This window comes from Serinus canaria, chromosome 4, assembly GCF_022539315.1.
Source record: "Serinus canaria isolate serCan28SL12 chromosome 4, serCan2020, whole genome shotgun sequence".
NCBI classification, from domain to species: Eukaryota; Metazoa; Chordata; class Aves; order Passeriformes; family Fringillidae; genus Serinus; species Serinus canaria.
Genome location: NC_066317.1, coordinates 62,500,950 through 62,523,512, shown reverse-complemented (window position 1 = coordinate 62,523,512; position 22,563 = coordinate 62,500,950). Strand labels below are relative to the sequence as shown.

At 38.6% G+C, this 22,563-nt stretch overlaps 1 protein-coding gene across 2 annotated transcripts in view; it reads left to right on the top strand.

Moving 5' to 3' along the window:
* FAM193A (family with sequence similarity 193 member A) overlaps positions 1–22,563 on the top strand; it is a 122,983-nt gene that overhangs the window by 729 nt on the left and 99,691 nt on the right. The window lies entirely within an intron of this gene.

Genomic DNA, 22,563 nt, shown 5'->3' with positions numbered 1-22,563 from the left:
CATCCGCGGGGTCTCACCTTAATGGAGGAACTGTAAGAAATAGGCGGGCAGGCCTTGAGAAAGCAAAAAGACACCTCCATTACGCCCTTTTTGCAGTAGCCAACTTCGTTATTAAGCATAGGAGGTTCATTGTAGCTTGGACTGTGGTTGGCACTCTGATGCCTTGGAATAATTCAGAACTGTTACATTATTTCATATTATGGTGAAATTTATTCGAGCAGATTGTGTAGTGTAACTGATTTTTTTTCCAAGAAAAAATACTCAAGGATCAAGCCCTTAAAAAGGCGTCCTATTGCTTCAAGTAGCAAAAGAGCAAATAAGTTCATGTTCCTTTCTCTTGTGAAGGTTACCTCAAGTTTTTGTTATCAACACAGAGCTTGTGTTCAGGTATCATATTTACAGCAGCATTTCCTGCTGACAGCATCTTCAGACTTCCATGTGCATGTCATACCACCTGCTCCATTGCCTCTTGCTCTCATGAACTTGTTGAGCACTTGAAGGGGAAATGAAAGAATTGGCTTTTGTGATGTAGCATGTCTGAAATGCCGTGATACAACAAATGGGTTTATTTTGTTCTCTGTGTAGTTTTGGGCCCATCTGTTTTGCTGGGTCAACAATCAATCTGGTGATTGTAGCTTGACTTTTTCCCCCCTCTCTTTAAAGCTTGGGTTCATCCATTTTTATACTTGGATACTTACTTTAGATTAACTGTTTCTGTATGTCTGTCCTAATCTGACAGTTAACTTCATGCATAATTTCCTTTTGGGACAATAGCCTATATGTGACTTAGATACCCAGAAGAACGATGTGCCTGATGGCAAGAGGTGTGCAGGTTTTTATTTGCAACTTTGCAAGTCATCACTCAACATTGTTCTAACTAAAGCTGTACCAAGAAGATGTGTCTTGTTTTGTTTCATGTCTTAGATCACAAGTCTTTACAGGCACAGGTTCCTAGATATTGTTAAACATCGTCATGCCAAGGGAAATAAAAGCAGCAGTAAAATGATGCTCAGAATGGGACATTGATGTGGCTCCACTACCCCCAGTATTTTGATGTCTGTGGCGTGTGGTTATGTGTAGTCTAGAACTTTGGTTCTCATCAGACTGTATGGGATCTTTCTGAAATTTATCTTAAAAGCCAAAATCATTGCTCGTCTACCTACTTCGTCTTCCTTATTTCTTTCAGACTAGACAGTTCCAAATAAAATCTTTCTGAAAGTATGTCATGTCTTGAAAATTAAATACTGTGTTTCAGCACTAAATTTTTAGGAGAATACAGCTGTCTATTACACTTGCTTACATGTTATTCATACTTTTGTAAGTGTACAAAACATGTGATTTAATGCATTTTTGATTTTGTCTTAATTGGTCTTTTTTTGCCTCTACTCTTAGATGTGTGTGTGAGTTGTCAAATATTTCCATTTCCATTTGTAGTGTGATACAAGTGGTTCTGAAGACTGATGGGCAAGTGGGGAGTTAAGTCAGTTAAACAAACAGATTAGTTAGTTAAACTAGAATGCACCTGCAGCATGGATGTTGATCAGTCAAACAGTAAGCATGTTAGAATGAGGCTTTGAGGATAGGTGAATCCCTGTGCTCAGTTTCTTGGAAGGTAAATCCTTATACCCCATAATGCTCCTTTAAAGTTGGTGCTGCTTGCTCCATAGTGGTTTCAGTGACCTCTTTCTTGACACTTTCAATAGCTTTCCAATGGTTGTGACATGAAAATTGCCAGTACTTAAAAAATTGCTGTTAATCTTGTTGCAAAGATGAAATCTTAAAGTGTCATTGCATGACTCTTGCTGATGTGAGAATAGGATCGCCTTAATGGTGTGTAAAAATTTGGTAGTTTAAGTACATGGTCAAAACAAGACTTGGTTTTTGAGTGAAAGACTAGCAGGTGTTTTTTCTGGATGAGGTTGAGAAGGAAGACTTTATTTTACAGGACAGATCACTTCTAAATTAGGTGCAATGTTTGTTTTGGCTGGATGGAGAGTAAGCAACACACTAATAGCTGTAAAGTAGTAACTAGACTTGCTTTACTTTCATCTTACCCAGAATAATGTGAAGTTGCTTTTGGTGGGTAAGAGAAATCATCGACCAGTTCTCTGCTGAACTAACTTAAATATTTAATCTTTGAAAAGATGTAAAATATAACCACTAGCCCCCCACAAATGTAGTGTTTGCTGCACAGTATAGTGTGTTCTGCTTGTTCTCATGCTCTCCTTGCTCTCATGTAGTTTCCAGCTTTTGTCACTTTCCTGGTTTTAGGGCAGCCATTCTGGGTGGGGTGGGCACAGTGTTCTGTTAGGTGATTCTTCCAAAAGACAGAATGAAACAGGATGTTAAATGAATAATCCTGTGTGTGACACATTCTTGTGTGTCAATAATTGTTCGGAATAATGTATACTTTGAACTTGATTTATAAAACAGGGTGACTGTAGTTTAAAAATGAATGTATTTATGGTTCAGACTAAAAGCTCGTGTGCCAGTATTGAAATTCTAGCTAACCCTGTTAGAGCTAGCAAATAAATTTGAATTGAGGTTTTTATACATCTTATCTGGATGGTTTTTGAAGACTGTAGGCTAAATTCTGCTTTGGAGTACATGCTAAGTCTTGTTCTGGGATGCAAGTGGGCAACTCCTAACGGGATCTTCCTGGAAGGTATGTTATTCCATGCACATGCTTTATGGCATGTGAATTCATCCTCTGAAGCGCTGTCAGATGGTTTGGAGTGCTAGTGAAATTAAGGGTGCATTGGCAGTGTATCAGTGCTAGGAGTCTCAGTTTTGAAAACCTGTAACTGTGTCAACTTTAACTGGAACTGGAAACCCAGCCATTTAGTTGTCCAGTGCTCCTGCAGGACTTCTCTGGGATTTTTTCTTTTTAATATGAGTATTTATAGAACTAGATCTTGCTTTCTGTTCTGTTTTGTTCTGATTCAGTAATGCATTGCATCAGGCTTTTCTTAATTTGATCCTGTAAATTTTTGACGGACAGTTGGATTATTGATGTTGTGAGAGGCATTTGATTATCTCTAGCAACCACTGCATAATTCATACATATACTATAGCAAAATTGGCTATTCATTCTTATGTTCAAGTATTTTGGAGGGAAGAGTGGTGTGTCAGCTGATCAACTACAGAAATACTTTTTGTTACAAGCCTGACCAATCTTGTGTTATTAAAGGGAATAATTTAGTAGCTATTTTACAATTCTCTCACTTGCATTTTTTAAAGTATTGTATGTCAAATGCAGTAATGTATTGAATCTTCTTACATTGGAGAGCTGTTTTAGAATTTCATAAAATACTTCAGCAGACTATTTTTTTATTATGGGGTATTGCTTTTTAAATAAAGATTCTGTACATAGCAGAATGTACTTTGCCAGTTTCTTCAGCAGCTTTCTAGCTCGTTGTGTTTTAGTGATATGTATATTTGATTTGTGATTTCAGATTTTCCCTGTTCTCTCTTCCCCTTCCATGATTCAAACACTCAGAAATGAGCTTTGTCAGGAGCTCAGAAGTTCAGCAAATAGCTAACTTCTGTGCTTTTATGTAGGGCCTCCTCCTCTCCAAAAGCAAACTTCTTTTGGCCAATTTTTGTCAAGGCTCAGGTAAACTAGATAAACTCAAATTAATAAAACAGTATTCTAACCTCTGCTCCTCAGGCTGAGGCAGCCAATACTTATAATTAAAGGTAGTTCACTTTTTTTTTTTTTTTTGGCAATAGACATGCAGTGCCTGCCCTGAAGAGCTTATGCTCTGCTTTTTATAATAAAAGGAGACGGAATGGGATAAAACTATTAGGATTTGCTTTAGATGGTATGGTTGAGTTAACTTGCTCATTTAGAAGCAGAATCTAAACAGAACATTTCAAACTTTAAAACAAGCTTAGTGGTTGCATAACATTCACATTATTAGCTCTTTCATAGCTTCTTCCCATGCTTAGTTAAGGCATTTTTCAGCTAATAGACCTGAGACCAGAGGCACACGAACCAGTGTTTGGGTCAGATCTCATAATGCTGCTCCTGGGAAGAGTGTGCCTGTGTGTACTCATGACCTTGAGGAATATCCAATCCCTGAGCATTCCATTTCTCCCCCATCTCCTGCACCTGCAAAATCATGGTCACCTGATAATGACAATAAATGGTTGTGAATTGTTAAATGAAACATACCAAAAGTGTGTCTGAAAAAACAGCATCTGGTTCAGCAGTGTCTAATCTGTATCAGCTAAGGATCCTCCTCTGGCTTTGTTAGGAGACATTTGATTCCAGGTGTGAAGGCAGAGGATTTTTTTTCCTTGCTGTATTGGTTGAAAAATGTGAGAGATTGAGAGAGAGAAATGTTTTACTCTAAAAAACATAGTGACTCCCTTCCTCTCCTCCCTTTTGTTTCCTGACTGTGGAAGCAAAACCTTGGTGATTTAATTTGGACCTAGATTAGTTTGAAAAGTTAGTTCTGAAATAGGTGTGTATTGATGAGAATATCCAGGGTTCTTATCCTGCAAGTTTTTTGACCCCCAAACAGTATGTAAAGCTTTATATATTTGTAATAGTACATTATTTTCTTGGTTTTGGCATTTATCCTGTTGTAGTGGTATCTCATCTTGGGGGGAGTCTTTGGATCCTTTCTCCTTTACAGTGAGAGATCCAGTCAGCCCCTTTTCTGCCTGCCAAGGAGAGCTGAGTGGATGTGGAAATTCAGTTTGGTGGTGCCTGATGCCTATGAGACCCACTAATGTTCAGACCTTGATATGTGTGTTTAGCAAGGGTGGTCTTGAACAAATACAGACCTACTGAAGATATATTATGGAGAAATGATTGGGAAAAATAACTGGGAAATAAACTTGCTTTGCTTAGAATCTACACAGTTTTATGGATGTGCTAGGCAGTGTTCTGGATTTGTATGGATCTGAGTAATCGAAGAAGGTTTAATATTTATTGGGGCTCCTTCACTGATGGGAAAGGAGGTAATATTCTATTACCTTTTATTAAGGTAATAGAAACAGTCCCTACAATTTCCTTTCTTATGTTTTTTTTTTTTTTTTTTTTAATTTAATAGTGACTAAGGTAGCTGTGGACTGGTCTGTTTTGAGAAAGAATATTCCATATGTGGAATTTGCCTAGGATAATGAGACATAATGAAATATTTTAGTTAAATGTCTCAAAGAATACTGCAGTTCAGTTCCTTCTTTACTGCAAATGAAGACTTCAACAGGGAAATGACATTTATGATGTTACTCTTAATGGTATTACAGGAACTGCCTAAATTGAGGCTTTTCTGAGAATGCAGTAGAATAAATATGCCTTTATTTTTTTTGACACAACAATTACTTAATTTCATGTTGTAAAAATTCAAGTCAGCCTATGACATTACTGACCTTCACCTCCTCCCCTATGAGGAAACACACCAGAAATACTGTCAAAGATACATCTGAGCAGCATAGTGTTTACCTGAAGTAAATATTTTTTCCTAAATATTCTCTTGCTATTTACTTTTTTAATAGAGGATGTACAGCTGCTTTAGTGATGCAGAAGTTAAATCCACTTTGCAAAACAGTGCCTGGACTTAGGGCGACTATTGATGGGGTTAACTGTGAGCTTCTTCTAAGCTGTTGAACTGAAGTTATTCATGTTGGACTGGTGGAAAACTTCCTTGGGGTGGGAACTTTAACCATGTTCTTTAATAATCAACTCCCCTTCTTTTGCAAAAGCCACAAAGGTAGTTCTCTCCATCTCTAAATTCCTTGTAATGGTAGAACCCACTCAGGCATCTGAGAGGCAGGTTCCTGTTCTGCATCACCCTGTAGAGGGGCCATCTCTCTCCACTCTTTATTGAAGGGAGCCTGGAGACATTTTGGTACAAGCTGAGTGAAGTCAGGTAAGGTGAAAAACCTGTATAGGAAGCCATGCTTAAGCCTCTACCTGCCTACTCAGGTATGGTTTCTTCCTCTTAAAAAACCAAAAAAAAAGTTGGAGCTCAAATAGGTTATGATACAAGCCCCCTTGGGTCATATTTTAAATCTTAGAGTAACTTTGCTCAAAGGAGGAAATAAAAGATTTACTTCATTGTACATTTTTCAGAAAATCTCCGTGTGCTTCCATGAAATATTCCTATACATAGTCTCTCCTCAGGCCTAGAGGAGCAAGCCACAATAGGTTGTAGGTGCCTCTGTATTGTTACTTTGTGTGGAAGGTCACAAAGTCCTCATGCACAGTAGTCCTTTACATTAGTCCTCCTTTCACACACTAATCTGTTGAACTGGCTTGTAGTAGCTTTGACAGGTATTTACTTGCAAAGGATGTTCAAGAACATGAGACAACAGTCATCCAGGTAAATAGTTAAGTTTTTACAAGGTCACAAATGTAATTATTTTGAAGTCCAGAACTGTGGACTGCCTGGATCTTGAGCACACTTGTCACTTAGGGCATCTGGACTTCAGGGCTTCTCTTATGGACTCATCTCCTACTCCTCTTAGAATGTGCCTGTGGGAGGTAAATTGCTTGTGGTCCAGGAGGAGCCACAATAGGCAGTGAGGACTAATTTCTGGGAGGGTTTGTGGATGACAGTTGCTTGTAGGAAAAAGCTGCTGGCTTTTTTCTTTTTTTTTTCTTCCCTTTAACTGCTTTGGCAGCAGTTCAGTGGTCTGTGTTGAGCTGCAGACAGATGGAGGATGTGATCAGCTGTTGGGGCAGTGTTTGCTGCTCTAAATAGCTGTTTCTTTTCTTCTCCAGGGAAAGGTGGCAGGCTGGATAGAAGTGTCTGGCTGGCAGCACAGGGGACTTCACTGTTCTAGATGTAAATTTTCAGATGCCCATCCTTATTTTTCCAGATATTAATTATGCCTACAATATCAAAAGTGATTGTTTAGTCATGGCTTGCATTGCAATGTCAGCTTTGCTCACTTTGATTCCTAAGTCACTTGATGCTCTGTTTGGAAATAGTGGTTTCTCTACTTAAAGCAAGACCAAACTGTGTAGAGAACTTGGCAGTGTTTGATTTATGTCACAAACCTTCACATGTGCTGTAGACATGAGCTATTAACATATATGCATGCATCACTAGAATATAAAATTCTAGTAATTGATATTTGTTATTAAATAATAAATGATTGATAAGTTATCTGTAGTAGTTAAATCCAGTAGTTGTCATTTAAAAATGTAAAGGGCTCCATGGAACCATAACTATTTGTGATTTTATGAATTAGGAATAAAGACACTGGCAACTGAAGCCCACTCAAAGGGTTTTACTACTTAGACCTGTGTGGACAACAGTGAATTAATAGAGGTATGGTTTTGTATAGTTATCTTTTTACTTACCCCTTTAGCTTTCACTTCCTTTAGGAAATCTGCAGGCATAGAAGAAGTAACCTCTAAAGTTAGTCCTCAGAAAGGGTGCTGGAAGGTAAGGAGTGGAGTAGTAGGCATGTTTCTCTACAGCATCAGAAGCTGAAGGAGATTTTACACTACTGGGAATCTCAGTTATAACACTGATAAAGCTATTGAGAAGGGGGGAAATGAATATGGCATGTTGTGTTAGGACCATCTATCTCCTGAGCCAGCTTTTATAAAAAATGGTTATCTAAGCTAATATGTGATGTGGATTTAGGGTAGTAAGCTGCCTCTCAGGTGGGCTCGGCACAGCTGTGTGCTAGCAGGTCTGGCTGGTGCCAGAGCTTGTGCAGGATAACTCAGTGTTAGTGTTGAGCTCTGCCCACCAGCAATCATTTAGGAGCTCTAAGCATGGGTATTTGCCAGCTAGACTGACATCTGAACAAGACCCTGAAGCAGCACCTTTTTTGTAGAAAAACACTGCTTTCTCAGGGACTGGTCTTTTTTGCTCTGCTTTTATTCTCATATGTCAGAAGAAACAGGTGACAGTTACAGGGTTGGTAAGTTAACAGAAGTCTGTGGGTAGTGAATGAGGGTGGGGTCTTTGGAGGGATAGAATAAGACTAAAATGTGAGTTTTTTTCCTCTTGGAAGAAGTAGGAGATGAGTTAATATGAATGAGGGGAGAAAACTGTAAAAGATCAAGCATTGCTGATGGTACGTGAAATATGCTTGGCCTTTTGAAATGGACACTTGAGTTCAAGAAAGAGAGACAGACTGTTGAGTGCACTAGCTAAGCATGGCATGATGTAGACTTGTGTTTTGAAATTTGACTGAGAAGTTTTGGTCATGTGCCTCAGGTTTTGAATGTCTGTCATGATACCAGGATTGTAAAGTGAGGGAAGGAAAAGAAGACTGTCAATTGAGTCATTTTCCTTAAAGCAGTCTGTTAATTAATGCAAGCCATGACTCTAAAGTCTGTGTGTTAGGGGATATTTCATCATGTGTAGCGTTGAAATATGTTGGAAACCATATTAAATGTAGTGCACATGTAGTCTTCTTTCAGCTTTGTGCTGTCAAACTGCATCAATGATGGCTCCTTAGAAGCAAAAGATGTGGCTTTAGGCAGGGGTGCCAGACTTGAATACACTATGCCACCCACTTCTCTCTTTGAGGCTTTTTTCAAAGAGAGACCTAGTACAAACAGGTGTATGTTGATGTGGTTGAAGTCAGTGCACTAACTGTGGGTGCTGCAAACTTTATTATTTCTTCTGTATTTTGGGGCTAAAATAATGAAGGTTTTAAAGCAGGATTGATTTTTTTTTTTTATGTCAAAGCTTGTTTTCTGGTTTTTGGTGGTGGGGTGTTTTTGAGTTTGTTTGTTTGTGTGTTTCCCTGTGTGCAGAAATAGAAACTTTAGGTCTCAGAGCAGAAGTCTTCCTAAGCTAGGAAGGTGATTATGCCATTGAATTGTACACAGAATTGCTGCAGTTGGATGGGATGACTTGGTGGGGTCATCTGGTCCAACCTGCCTGCTGGAGGAGGGTCTTCTAGAGCACCTTGCACCAGATGCTTTCCAGACAGTTCTTGACTGTCTCCAGTGAGGAAGAATCCACAGCATCTCTGGGCAGCCTGTTCCAGGGCTCAGTCACCTGCATAGTGAGGAAGCTCTTTTCAGGTGGAACTTGCTGTGCATCAGTTTCCAGCTCTTGCCTCTTGTGCTATTGCTTGGCACCACTGAGTAGAACCTGGTTCCATGTGCTTGACACCCTCCTCTCAGATGCTTATAGATACTGGTAAGATGTATTCTTTGTCTTCTTCTCGAAGCTAAGCAATTAGTTCAGATTTCTACTATTAGGTGCTTTTTTCCACTGAGATTGGTAGTTTAATTTTAAAATGCCTTGAGAAAATCATGTTGTAATAGGCAGACTTTTGTTAGTTTATAAATATTAAAGGAAGTTAAGGAATCTCTTTCAAGTTCTATAACTATATTAAACTCAACAGTCGACAATTTCAAATGTGTTGTAGGGAATATTTCATAACACTGAATTTGGACAACACTTATGATGCAAGCCCAGAGACACTTTCATAGGCAGATGCACGAGTGAGAATGTGTGTGCATGAGGCTTTTTGAAACATGGTGGTTTTGAATATGAGTTAAAGAGGTTGCTATGTAAGTGTAGGAATGAAGTAAATACTTTGTATGTGTGCATGGAAATTATTTTTGAGTAGGAGAACACACATATATGTGGGCTGCCAATGAACAGAGTACCTGGGTAAATATTTAAAGATTCTTTGCCACACTGTGTCTTATCGTGAAACCAGACACAGGAAACAGAAGAGTTCACCTTAATAAGCAGTTCTGAGCCACAGTACGGTTCTGCCAGCCTTTAGTATTTAATTGGTGTGGAGTTAATGACCAAAAGATTTCTTAATTGCCATAATGCTTCCAGGCTGCTTATCTTCAATAAGCTGCTGCCACAACAGATGGTGGTTTAGCTGAGGTTCACTACAAGTTTTTCACAATTTTGTTTTAGTGGCCTTAACTTATCTATGTGGCTGTAGCTAATGTATAGTTGAAACCCAGATCTTTACTGGAATAGGCTTCAGATGAATTAAGGTTTTAGTTTGTCATCTAACAAGAGATAGAACTTTCCTTTACTGTCAAAGAAACTTTGCAGTTGTATCTGTGTGATCATCTTTATTTTATCTTCACATTTTTTCCTGGCTACTCCCAAGATTTGTCTCCACTATATTGTCATTCTCCACTTCTTTTCAGGAAGTCTGCAGGGAATTGTACTGGTGTCTGCTGTGATTTGAGACAGCTTGCAGCAGCAGCCTGAAGCTGACTAGGCTGGGGGTTTTTACTATCATAATAGTCTGAGCCAGAAGAATGAAAGTGGACAAAGTTAAAGTTACATAACTTTTAGATGTAAAAAAAGCTTTAAAAAATATTCTTATGCTTTCAAAGGAAAAAAAATACAGTTACTTTTCTGTCTGGAAAAGAGGCTGCCATACTTCTACAGTATACACTAGTTAGAGATTTGAAACCTTATGTAGGAGGATATGGAACTTTGTCTTTGTACTAAGGAACATTGCATAGTAACTAAGTTAAAGATTAGTTATTATTTAATGTTTTCAGAAGTGTTGTCATTGGTGACCCAGCTTACTGCTTTTTAAAATGATGCAGAAATTATGACAATCACACTCTGAATATTATTTAGGCTGCTTGTTGTATGTTTTTTGTAAACTTGATGGCTGCATCTTAAAAAAATGAAGAGGAACATTCTTCTGTCAATATTTAAAGTAATTCTGAGCCTATGTTTTCATTTTTATTCAGGTGAAAAGATCTAGTGATTGTGTAAGGTTGAGGGGATTGTTCTGATCCCTAGAAATTTGTTAAAACCTTGCTAGAAATGTCCTGTGGTAATTTATTCTTTAAGAAGAACATTCAGACAGAAGTCTGAATGTGTGCTCGCCTTTGTGGCTTTCAAGTAAGGTCACAGAATGAGGATTTGTCTAAATGTGAAGCTAGTTTCGAAACAAGCTCTGAAGTCAGTGGGTTGCACTTGTTGATGTTACCTGTTGTTGAGATTGGCTCAACACCAAATCATCGGTAACACCTCAGTCAGTGAGGTGTTACTGATGATTTGACAGCTAAGCTGCAAAAGTCCATGGTAGTCTGTGTCTCCTCTGCTAAAGCCTAGAGGATCCTAACTGCTGTTAGACCTCCTTTGCACCAAAAACACTAAAAAAAAAAAAAAAAAAAAAAATCAAAGAAATTTACTCCTAACCATAATCCTGAGAAAATCAGCATCCTGATCATGAGCTTTTTCCATGGCTCAACTTGGTGAAGTAGCATATAGTGTACAGTGTTACAAAATGGAGGATACAGAATCACATTGTCAGTTAAGTTGGAAAAGACCTCTGAGGTCATGGAGTCCAGCCTTGACTGATCACCGCCATGTCAACTAAACCAGAGCACTAAGGGCCATGTCCAGTCATTTCTGGAGTGCCTTCAGGGATGGTGACTCTACCACTTACATGGGCAGTCCATTCCAATGTTCAACAACTGTTTTCACAAAGGAATTCCTTCTTATGTCCAATCTAAACCTCCTCTGGCACAGCTTGAGGCCATTTCCTGTTGCTGGTTGCCTGGGAGAAGAGACTGAGTCCCAGCTGGCTACAGCTTCCTGTCAGGGAGTTGTAGAAAGCAGTGATATCAGCCCTGAGTCTCCTTTCCTCCCGGCTAATCATCTGCAGCACCCTCAGCCACTCTTCATGGGAGTTATTCTCCAGACCCCTCAGCAGTTCCCTGTCCCTCCTCTGGACCTCAATGACTTCCTTGTAGTGAGGGCTCAGAACTGAACACCAGGACTCAGTGCTGAGGGTGGCAGTCACTGCCCTGGTCCTGCTGGCCACACTACTGCTGGTCCAGGCCAGGTGCCATTGGCCTTCTTGGCCACCTGGGCACACCTGGCTCATGTTCAGCCACTCTGACCCAGCACCCCCAGGTCCTTTTCCACAGGGCCTCTTGAGCCACTCTGCCCCAGCCTGTGGCACTGCAGGGGTTGTTGTGGCCCAGGGGAAGGACCCAGCACTTGGCCTTGTTGAACCTCAGAGCCTTGGCCTTGGCTCATTGATCCAGCCTGTCCAGATCCGTCTGCTGAGTCTTCCTACCTTCCAGCAGATCAACACTCCCACTCCAGCCCTCATTATGTGAGGTATTGTCCTAATAATAAAAAATAATTCCCAAATAATTGTATTTTTACATTTGAATTGTTTTCCCAAGTGGATGAATTTGTCTGATGGAAAAAAAAATTTCTATGATTTCTTTGTTACTCATGTATTTCCTTCTTTTTTAGAACAGGAAATTAGTCTTCACTGTTTTTATTTTACTTGCATTGTCTTGTCTCTGACACCTCTGCCACAAATATATTCTTTGTGCTTGAGTAGTTTAACTTTTCAAAGTTACAGGCAAAACTTTTTTAGTGTTGATATTAACTCATGATCAGCAAAAAATACTCATCATGGTCACGTTAACTCATATTAACTCATGATGCAATGAACTGCCTTTATTGATGCTTTTAAGACTTTATTTATGACTAGAAATTGTCCTTGTCTTATTTTTTCACCAAAATGGCTATTGTGTAGGGTGATGTTTGTGACATGAGAGAGTTTGCATGGCTATAGCAGTAATCTGTTAATGAATGTTACTACATGATTAGAAAGGTGTTAGGTCTGATGATTATTTCTTTCGTAGGTGTCTCTGCTTAGTGGACTTTACTGGAGTTTAGTGGAGCACAAATCCCTGTTGTTAAAGCATGAGAGGATCAGTGGAAGATGTCTTTCAAGCACCTGTGTCTGCCCTTCCAATATGCTATTGGGATTCTTTTCCTCTTAAGCAAAATTTGACTGACACTATTGAACAGGAAGGATCTTGGTAGCTCCTCTTCATGGAAAACCAGTCCTTGTGGTCAGACCTCCTGAGCTAGCTGGAAATTATACTGGCTAGGCTTACAGCTCCACTGTAGTGCTATGAATAGGGCTGGGAGAGGCAGAAATCCCCACTGCTGCTGTGGGGATTTATCCTTCTGATTAGACTGTCTTATTTTTCCATTTTCCTAATCACTCTTTCATTTGAGCACTTGTGAGAGAGCATGTGTAACTGTGAGCAGGCACTGAGCAGGCAGGTAGTCTGACCAGCACAGTGTATCAGGAGCTGTGTAGCTTGGCCCCGGTTTTCCCCCTCTGTGAATTGTATCAGGTAGACTCCACTAATTCTTGAGCATTTAATCTTCTTTTAAAATATTAAAGCACATTAGTATTTGTAATTATATATGTTGATACATATTAAAATGTAGATGATTTGTCTGAGGAATACAATTGATTTTCTTTAAGATCGTTTTATGTTATGGGTTTGGTTTTTTTGATTTTGGTTGGGGGTTTGTTTTGTTTTGTTTTTTGTTTGTTGGGGTTTTTTTGGCCAGTCTTTTGGGGTTTTAAATTGCACTCTAGGAAGTAGACAAAAATCCAAGCAATCATCTTTGTAAACCAGCTCCTTAAATCTGACACCAAAGTTGATTATAATATTTCAGAATCTCTTATATAACAGTGCTCTGAAGTTTTAATTTCAAGGGTTTTTTTCCATGCTTATTTTTATCACATTCATCTGCCTTCTGCCCAGTGGAGACCGTACTGATTCTACTTTCATTACTTGTTTGTTTAACCTGCTCTTAAAATGACCTAATTGATGGAGACTCCATAACCTCACCAAGCAGCTTATTTTGACTCTTAATTACTTTGCTGTTAGTTTTCTGTTGCATAGAATTCTCCCTTGCTGCAATTGAAATGTTTTGTTGCTTATTCTGTTTGCTATGGATTGAGAGAACTGACCCTTCACTCTCCTCAGTGTTCTGATGTGTGTGTTCTCTTAGTTCTCTCAGCCTTTCCTAACATTGTCTGTGTCTTGTGGTAGTTCTGTTGTGGCTTTTCTCCAGCTGTTCCTGTCTGGCTCCATGACCTGTGTTCAGAGTGAGTTACAGTTGTCCCTCTGAGACTTACTGGAGCAGTATTAGGTGAAGGGATTATGTCCTGTGTCACATAAGCTATGCATCCCAAGGTAGCATTCATTCTTTCCATCAGCCTGACCTTGTTGACTCCTCTTTTGCATATAGTCACTTAGAACTATTTGGAAATTCATGGTAATTGTCAAGATCCTGCTATTTAATTTGGTCATGAGAAAGTTTCAGTACTTAAGGCTGTCAAAGACATTAATCAAGTAAATCATGACATTTATTCTTCCTCCCCTGTGTAAATCTTTCATTGAAGTAAATTTTACTAGTTTGACATATCCAAGGTGGCTGTTCCTTCTCTCCATATCATCTAAGTGCTTAAAAAGATTGTATGGGTATATTTAACTTTCTGGGAACTGAAGACAATCCATTCCATTTCTACCTTCACTATCCTTTTTTTTTCCTTCAGTTTTTGTTTTAAAGAAAGGGTTTAAATACTTCACCTTTTTCTAAGCTGATTATCTAAGACATCCCCCATGAGTTTTCAAATATTGGATTATTGATTTTAAGGTGGCTCAAAGGATTTCCTGAGCAAGTTTCTTGAATGTTATCAGATCCAGCCTACTTGGAAAAAAAATATAAGCATGGCTCTTTCCAATAGTCAGTTGATTCTGGGTGGATATTTTTACTCATTTACTTGTGCTAATTGTGCTGGTCACCTGCTTATAGTTGATCTCTTCAAGGACTGTTCTTCATCAATCTGTTTTTTCTCTTCATTCAGTAATGGAGAAATTCTAGTAGAAGTAGTTGTAGTATACTGATAGAATGATTTCTTAGTAGCCTCAAGCTGTTCTGTAAGAATTTCATTTTGTGCCTTTAGCCTTTCATATTTGTCCCTCTTATTCTCTTGCCATTGTTATGCTTGTTACTCCCTTCATGTGTGCTTTTTTTGGGGTCATTATTCTCTTGCTATGTTTTCTATTCTCTTGCTGTGCTTGTTTTTCTTGAATTTGTTTGTTTCTATTGTGTCATTTGAGAATTAACTCTTCCTTCCCATAAACTTGTCATCTGTGAGCTCTTAGTGATGTGAAATCTGTCTCTTGCTATTCTTCCTTCCTTTTCCTCTTCAGTAATCATTGAATTGATGGTTCACTTCCAGTGAAACTCTTATTGTTTGCTGTCAAATATTTTTTTCTTGCTGCTACAGCTAAAGGAAGTGTCTTCAGTTGTTTGTGTGTTTAAAAATGTATGTTCCTTGAGCCATTCCCAGTAGATGCCTAGATTCTTATTATCTCTTTGTAACTATTATGGGTTTTTCTTTCCCCTTTCAGAAAGCATATCTGTCTTTTTGCCTTTTTTGATGGTCTGTGGTAAGCTTGCAGCTTGGTAACATTCATGTGCTTTCCTCTTTTTATTATTTGCAGACTTGCAGGATACCTCTCTCTGCATTTGTGATGCTTGTATCCTTTGAGGATGGGGCATAACATTCCTCAGCATTTGTTTGGTTTGGGTTTTTGTTTGCATGTTTAGGTATTTGTTGTGTTTTTTGGTGAACTGACTGGATCCTTTTTTTGTTAGTATTCCAGTGGGAAAGGGACTCTTATGGAGTAGATCATAGTGTTAGTCCTATTCAGAGAATTCTAATTCCATTCTTGTGCTTTATACATTAGCATGCATTTGTCTAAGACTGATGGATTGGTTACTTGGATTTATGAACTTTTGTGAATAATTACTTGTACTTAATTTTAGGCTCTTGCCCTGGTAAATCATCTTTGAACTCTTGATGTTTTGCTCATCATCCTAGTGAAAAACAGTTCAAGCTGACAACCAAGGGAAGGCTTTTTTGTGTGTGAATTCCTTGTAATGTACATTGTCACCTACCAGCACACAGACCCTCATCACATGGTCAGAGAAGCCAAAGCTGTCCTTTGATAGCATTTCCAAATTCGTGGGGTTGTCTGCAAGGAGAGTTTGTTCCTGACAGTGTTGGGATGTGGAGAGCTGATTGGGAGCTTCCTGTTTGTTCTCAGTTGTTGTCAGTAGTATCCATGAAGAGTGGTCGGTGTGGTGAATGACACTTAAGCAGCTTTTATTTTCTTGGGTTTTAAAGAGGTAAAGAACATCTGGAGCAGTATGCACCCAAGTAGGGCCAGGATACAGCTTGCTCTTTATGGTGTTTTTTCTGATACAGCTGTTTACTTGGTTTTGTCTTTTGCAGTCTCCCATTGAATTGCCTTAAAGACTTTCCAGTCACAGATGTCTTGGTTCAGCTGCCTCCTGCTTCTCCTTAATGCCTCACAAAAACAAACCACACAATCCAAATCTCAAAACCTCTTTCTAAGAATCTGTAATGTAGAACTATGGGCCCTGTATGTTTTCCTTGTAATCTTCCTCAGTATAGGAAATACAGGCATATGTTTCTACAAATCCAGTCCAAGACATAAATTTGTCTCACTGTGTCATTAAAACCTTTTCATCCTTGGGTCAGGGAACATTCCAGATGAAAGTTTTGGAGATGCCACTTTCTTTTTTAGTTCCTTCTATGTGTGTTGGAATCATTATCTTCCTGCCATTTACACCTCTGCATTTTGGTGAGGGGTAGCTGAATAGACTCCTTGGACTCTCTGATCTCTGCTTCTTGAGTTGCAGCAGTAAATTTGGGTCAAAAGATATCAAGTTTTTCATGTTTCCTCATTTAATTCTGTAAATGTCTGCTCCCTCCCATGGTGGTGCTTGAAGCAAACCATGTGTTGTGTTTCAGCAGTGTATTTCACATGGCCATGAGAAACTACTAAGTGATATGATATGTCTGTGTATGGTGAGCATTGAGAGCTTGGCAGTTTGAGGATAATGAAGTACGAGGACTAATCTTGTGTGCCTATTAGCTTAACTTTGGGGTTTATTAACTTTGTAATGATTTATTAGAAACACAGCCTTTGAATGCAGTTCTGATGTTAAGGTTAACTTGCTGCATTTTCTGTAATTTCGCTGATTGCTCTTAGCTATTAAAACTAGGACTTTGCTTCTTACTGGTGCTGATTTTTGCAGAATTGAAATGGCTTAGAAATAGAGAATTATTTCTCTGGCTTGTACTGTCAGTGTCATATCCTAGTACAGCATATGTAATTTGCCTGACATTTATTTTTTTCTGTTGAGGGAAAAACATGGCTAGTTTTAGAAATTGTGTTTGGTGGATCATTTGGAAAATGACCTCTCTCATGTCCAGAATGTGGCTTTACTTAATGCTTTATGAGGTTTTTCTGTCAGGAGGATGTATGTTTAACCCTTTAACAGTTAACAAGTGAGGTCATTTTCTTGTAACATAATTCCTGGAGTAGGGCATCTGCAGTTGTAGCATGGAAGTTACATATTCAGGTAGTTAATTCCTAGATGTTGTCTTACACATCTTGAACTTGCCTTTGGATGAGTGCTTTCTACTGTTCAAAAGGCACATCTTGAGGTTGGGTTGGTTTTGTGTAATCCTATTAATTTTACATGTTTCTGTTCATTATTGAAGTTGAAACAACAGATTAAAGCTCTAATTCTGGCTAGGAAAAGAATTTATATGCATGGTTGTTAACCTGTCAGGGCTAGTTGAGAGAATTTTGGGGTGTTTTAACTACCTGCTCAGAACACTTTGCTCATTGTACTTGGGAAAATGAATGCTTGAATCGTGTTCATTATTAGCTTTTGGTACCTTTTTTTAGCATGTGGCTGCAAAATCACTGGGAAAATGTTGAACATATTCCTAGAACAGAAAAGACAGAATCCTGGTAGGAGGTGGATTGGCTGTGTTCTGCTGTGTCATATTTAGCTACAAAGAAGAGAAGTATTGCATGTGGGAAGGGGTATGTGCTTCTAAAGAATTTGTAATGTGTGTAATTAAAACAAAATTTCCTTCCCTCCCTTTTTTCACTGAAAAGCCTGCGTTCTTGGTAGCTGTGCATGCAAGTATTACAAGTGTGTTTTCTCTCAAGTCCAAGCTTGTCTGCACTTAAGTTAATTCTGTTATTTTGTATACTTGCTGCCATTTCACTTTCAGCTAGGGGATAGCATTTAATGCTGTGCTGAAACTCATGAAATACAATTAATTCCTGCACGTCCACCAGTGAAAGACCTGATTTCCTTCCCCTATGATTTTATTTTGGTTTCAGGTTTTCAAGTTTGCTTTACCTTGCAAATTGTCCGTACCTTTACACAAAATACTATTATTTTTATTTCTTTTTATTTGATTTTAAATGCAGTTTTAAAAGATATGTAAGAGCTTTGTAAAAACTCTTGTAGACAGATTTCCCTTCCTCTCCCCTGCTGCTGAAAAAACCACCCAGAAGACAAAGGCAGCTCTTATATTACAATTGAGTTGCAGATGTATTTGGGAGGCTGCAAAGCTTTTTCATGTGAATGGTGATAAAAATGTGAAGGGATTTGGGCAGCTGTTTTGATTCTGTCTATCTGTAGAAATATGTAAAATGCCTTTCACTAGCTGATGCAACCTCATTTGAAATAGATCTTCGCTTTCCATATCTTCAATTCTGCTCATATCCTTCGTGCTGTGGCTGATAGTCTTGTCCTTCAGTTTGAGTGTATTCCAGGACACTTGACTCTGCTTCCCTGTCCTTGGTTTAATTGTTGTTTTCTGCCCATCCCCAGTACCCTTGCAGAGACCTGAATTGCTTTGCTAAGCTAAACAAGGCAGGGCTCTTGCTGACAACCCAGTTTGGCTGTCACCATGTCTGTTCCAGTTAGGCTTCTCTCGAGGGTGGTTGACCAAATGAGGTCTCCTCCAGAGGGCTGTGAAGCAGCACTAATACCTCCTCCCTCTTGAAAACAGTGTGATGTGTCTTGGAATCACGTTTCCTTTTCACAGTTATAGTGATGAGCATTGGTGATCAGCCATTGGTATAACAAAATCCCCTTTTACTTCCCAATCCTGATAGAGAATTAATCTGAGAAAGCTTCCTTGGCTGCAAATACAGAATGAAGCACTTGTCAGTGTCAATGCACCTTTAAGATGTGCCATTTTTTGATTTGGAGATGGGAATTGAAAAATTCTGACAGTTGGAAATGTAAACTATGAATAATGAGCGGAATATAATGAAAGACAAGAAATTACAGAATCATCAATACTAATAATCAAGTATGCATGTGCATGATTATACTTCTTGAAAAGTAACCAATTTCTAGTAATGTATTCTTAATTTACATGCAGTACCTCAGATCAGTGCAAAGCAAAATACAAAGAAGATAAGGATATTAATTCTACTGGCTTTAATTTGAATAAATGGTCTTATTTAGTCAAGTAGTTGGTTGCACAAGTATAGGCATTGTCTTAGTTTAAGAGGTGATAGCCTCATGGGTTTGTAGCTGGTTGAATTTTGTTCTGTTTAAAAACATTTTCTTGGAGAAAAATGAAGACATAAGATGAACACAAGCTTATGTTATGGTTTGCAGCTTTCTGACTGGTATTTAAATTTTACTTGAAAATGTGGGGCTTTGTGATTCTCACCATCTTTACCACTTCTTTGCTGAAGTGTCATTATTTATTACCCTAAGTAGGCTATAATATTTCTATGCTAAGTTATGTTTTAATTTACTCCCTTAAACTTAAATGTAGATTTTTAAAAAAATATTTTTAATGACCAAAATAATTTTTTTTTACTGTGGAATTTTTGCTCTTTGATGCTGTGAGGAAATGGCTCATCAGTTGCAGCTGCCATTTGTACAAACAGTGGTGCTGCAGTTTGCAAAGGAAAGCTTGACAGTTGGGCACAAGTGTAAGTTTAGGTTTCTCTTCCCCCTCCTGCTCCCCAAGGACAAAATCTTTCTTTTCTTGCAGTATAGTGTGTATTTCTGTATGGTAGGTGTTATGTATTTTTCTAGTATATGTTTATAAATGTAAGCATGGTAGAAATTGTGATTCTAATACATCTCAAATTTTTCTAAGATTAGACAGATGGTTTTAGGTTCAAAGGAAGATAAAATGACAAGCTGGGATTTGCAAGCATAGGTACTTCTTATGGCATCAGTGAATCTGTTGCTTTCTGCTGTAGTGATCCTTCTCTGCTGGAAGCAATTAACCATTATCCAGCAGAGACTGCAGTCAGATTCACTATGGTGTTATTAACCCTTGCTTGGACACGTACTTCTTCCTGAGAAGGGACATGGGCAGGGCCATGGAGAGAGCTCGGCACTTCTGTCCTCAGGGTGGGACAGCACTGCACCTACTGTTCACTGCTTTTGAAAAAATAAGGGAGACTTCAGCTTGTTAGATTTCAAATGCAATAGGAGTATTCTTGTTCCCATGTGACATGGATCTTCCAGCTTTTTGTCATGGAAAACCTTTAGTAATGGGTTTGCTAGTGGGCTATAGGGAATTGTGATAATGCTGGTTTTCTTTTTATGTTGCATTGGAAGAAAACATGAAATTATATTGATAAAAGTTCTAAGGGATATAGCAATTTAGAGAGGGATAATCAGAACTCTGAGCGTGACAAAATCCAGTACTTGTTCATATGAGGTCAACAGTATTCATGGAAGCCTTGCTAAATTTCATATGACTTAGGTAAAGTGACCTCTAGGATGGCTGTGCTGATGGCCTCAGTCTGAGTGAACAATATTCTGTGAATTAAAAAGAAAAAAAGATTGTCCTGGTCCTTTAATCTCTTCACAGTGGTGTCAAGTGGGAGGTTATTGGGTGTCTGGCAGGGATTTCTTCCAGAATTACCAGTTCTTGGGAGTATTATGTAGAAATGATGATGTAATTGTCTGTGTCCCTGTCTTCCAAGGACCTGTTCTCTAACCCTTTCCAGTTTCTTGGAATATCAGGAGAAAATGGCTCATCAGATAAAAGCATCTGAATACGTAACAAAAGAAGAGTGATGATGAAGAGCACTACTTGATGTTTGATTCTGAGCCTAGATGAATTCTGTTAGAGATGATTTGCTACTTGCAGTTTTTAAATAGGGGTTATGCCAGATCATATGGAAAAAACACCCAACAGTAGTTAGTTCAGGAACGTCTTTGGCCTTTGTCAAGACAAATTTCATGAGATCATGTGCCAGGCAGCGCTTAGATACATTTCTTAACTTATGTGGGTTTGGTTTTAGCAGTGGAATTCAACTCAAGAGTATCTACAGAACACAGCAGGGACTTCTGGTAGGGTCTACACACTCCATTCTATGAAACAACTGGTTTTTTCTTAATTTTTTTTCTTTAGGGTATTTTTTGATAGTCATCAGTTGTCACATGAGACTTTTTAAAATAAAGAAGCAGGGGAGCTGAATTCTATGGCAGTGGTTGAGGTAGGGATGAATATACCCATCTGTGAGTTTCAAGGAATAAGTAGTTAAGGTTGGCATCCTTCAAATTCATGGCCAAGGAAGTCGTTTGACTTTGTTCAATAAAGTGGAATAGATAAGAACTTACTGACTACAACCTTGCTTTAACTTCCATTTAAAAAATTAAGTGAATGTAGATTGTTTTGTCTTATAACAGGATACACAGCAAAGTTTCATCTTTTTAATTTTGGATTGTGAATTCTTCCCAATTCCTGTAGAGATCACAGCTTTTTTTTTGTGTGCTAACATTTTCATGTTGTGGCACTATAACCTGTGAACTCCTTATTTCCTAAGAGGTGCTCATTTCCTGGAGGATGTAGTTTAGGTTGATTCAGCTAAAAGAAAACTAAGTGTGCTATTGAAGAATGCGTGGAAGGAATGGCACAGAATATAGATGGTGCTTCCTTAAAACTCATTACAGAGTAACAGTATCTGTGTTCTTTCAAAGTACAACTTCAAAGTTGTCTCTTTAAGGTACTACTGAGGAAAAAAACTTTCACTGGGGAGTTTGGTGTAGTTTTCTTTGCAGTGTAGATAATGTAATTTCAGATGGCTGTGTTACTGAGTGTAGATTTTTGTCAGTCCAGGTTTGATGGGTTTGTGAATTTTAAATAGCTGTTTAGACTTCAGTCTCTTCTGATTACTGTGCTACAGTAGAATTGTTTTATTTGGCACTGAGGATCCAAAGGAAAAATTAATGAAGCCGGTAAATAATCAGTTCTCTGTAAATCTACCAGAGGTGGTGATTTTACTTAATTTTCAGAGGACTTCAGTGTTACAGAACTGAAGTAGAGGGAAAACTGATTTTCTTTCAATTCTCCATTGTCCAATGCTGTCTGATTTCCTTCCTCCCTGCTCTGTTTTTGAAGGTTTTGTGTATGTCTGGGAAACAAAAACAAAACAAAGACTTAATTATGTACCTTTTTTGCACATACTTTGACGACTCATCCATGCACTTGATCCGCCAGAAGATGACAATGCATGATGAACACTTTGCAAACTGTGGAGGAAAAGATGCCTTTAACTTTCTCAGACTGCTGATATGCCTCATTTTGAAATACAGCTCTGTGTACAAGTGATTGATTTTCCTTCCTCCCCCAGCCCTGTGATAAGCCTGTAAATACTTATATCTTACAAAAATCCTTTGGGAAAAAGTTTTGCTCGCCAAGTATCTTAGACTTGAGTTTTAGCAGATGTAGTAGGCACTTGTCATCTTGGGGATCTTGTCATCTTGTCATTTAGGATATCTCCCCAAATGGGTGAGATGGGGACAGCCTCCCCATGCACCCTGACCTCACTCTTAGCTCATAACTGTAGCTAAACCAGAAAGTATTGGTCCTTTTGAACAAGTACTGTGTATGCCTGCTACTTACACTTCT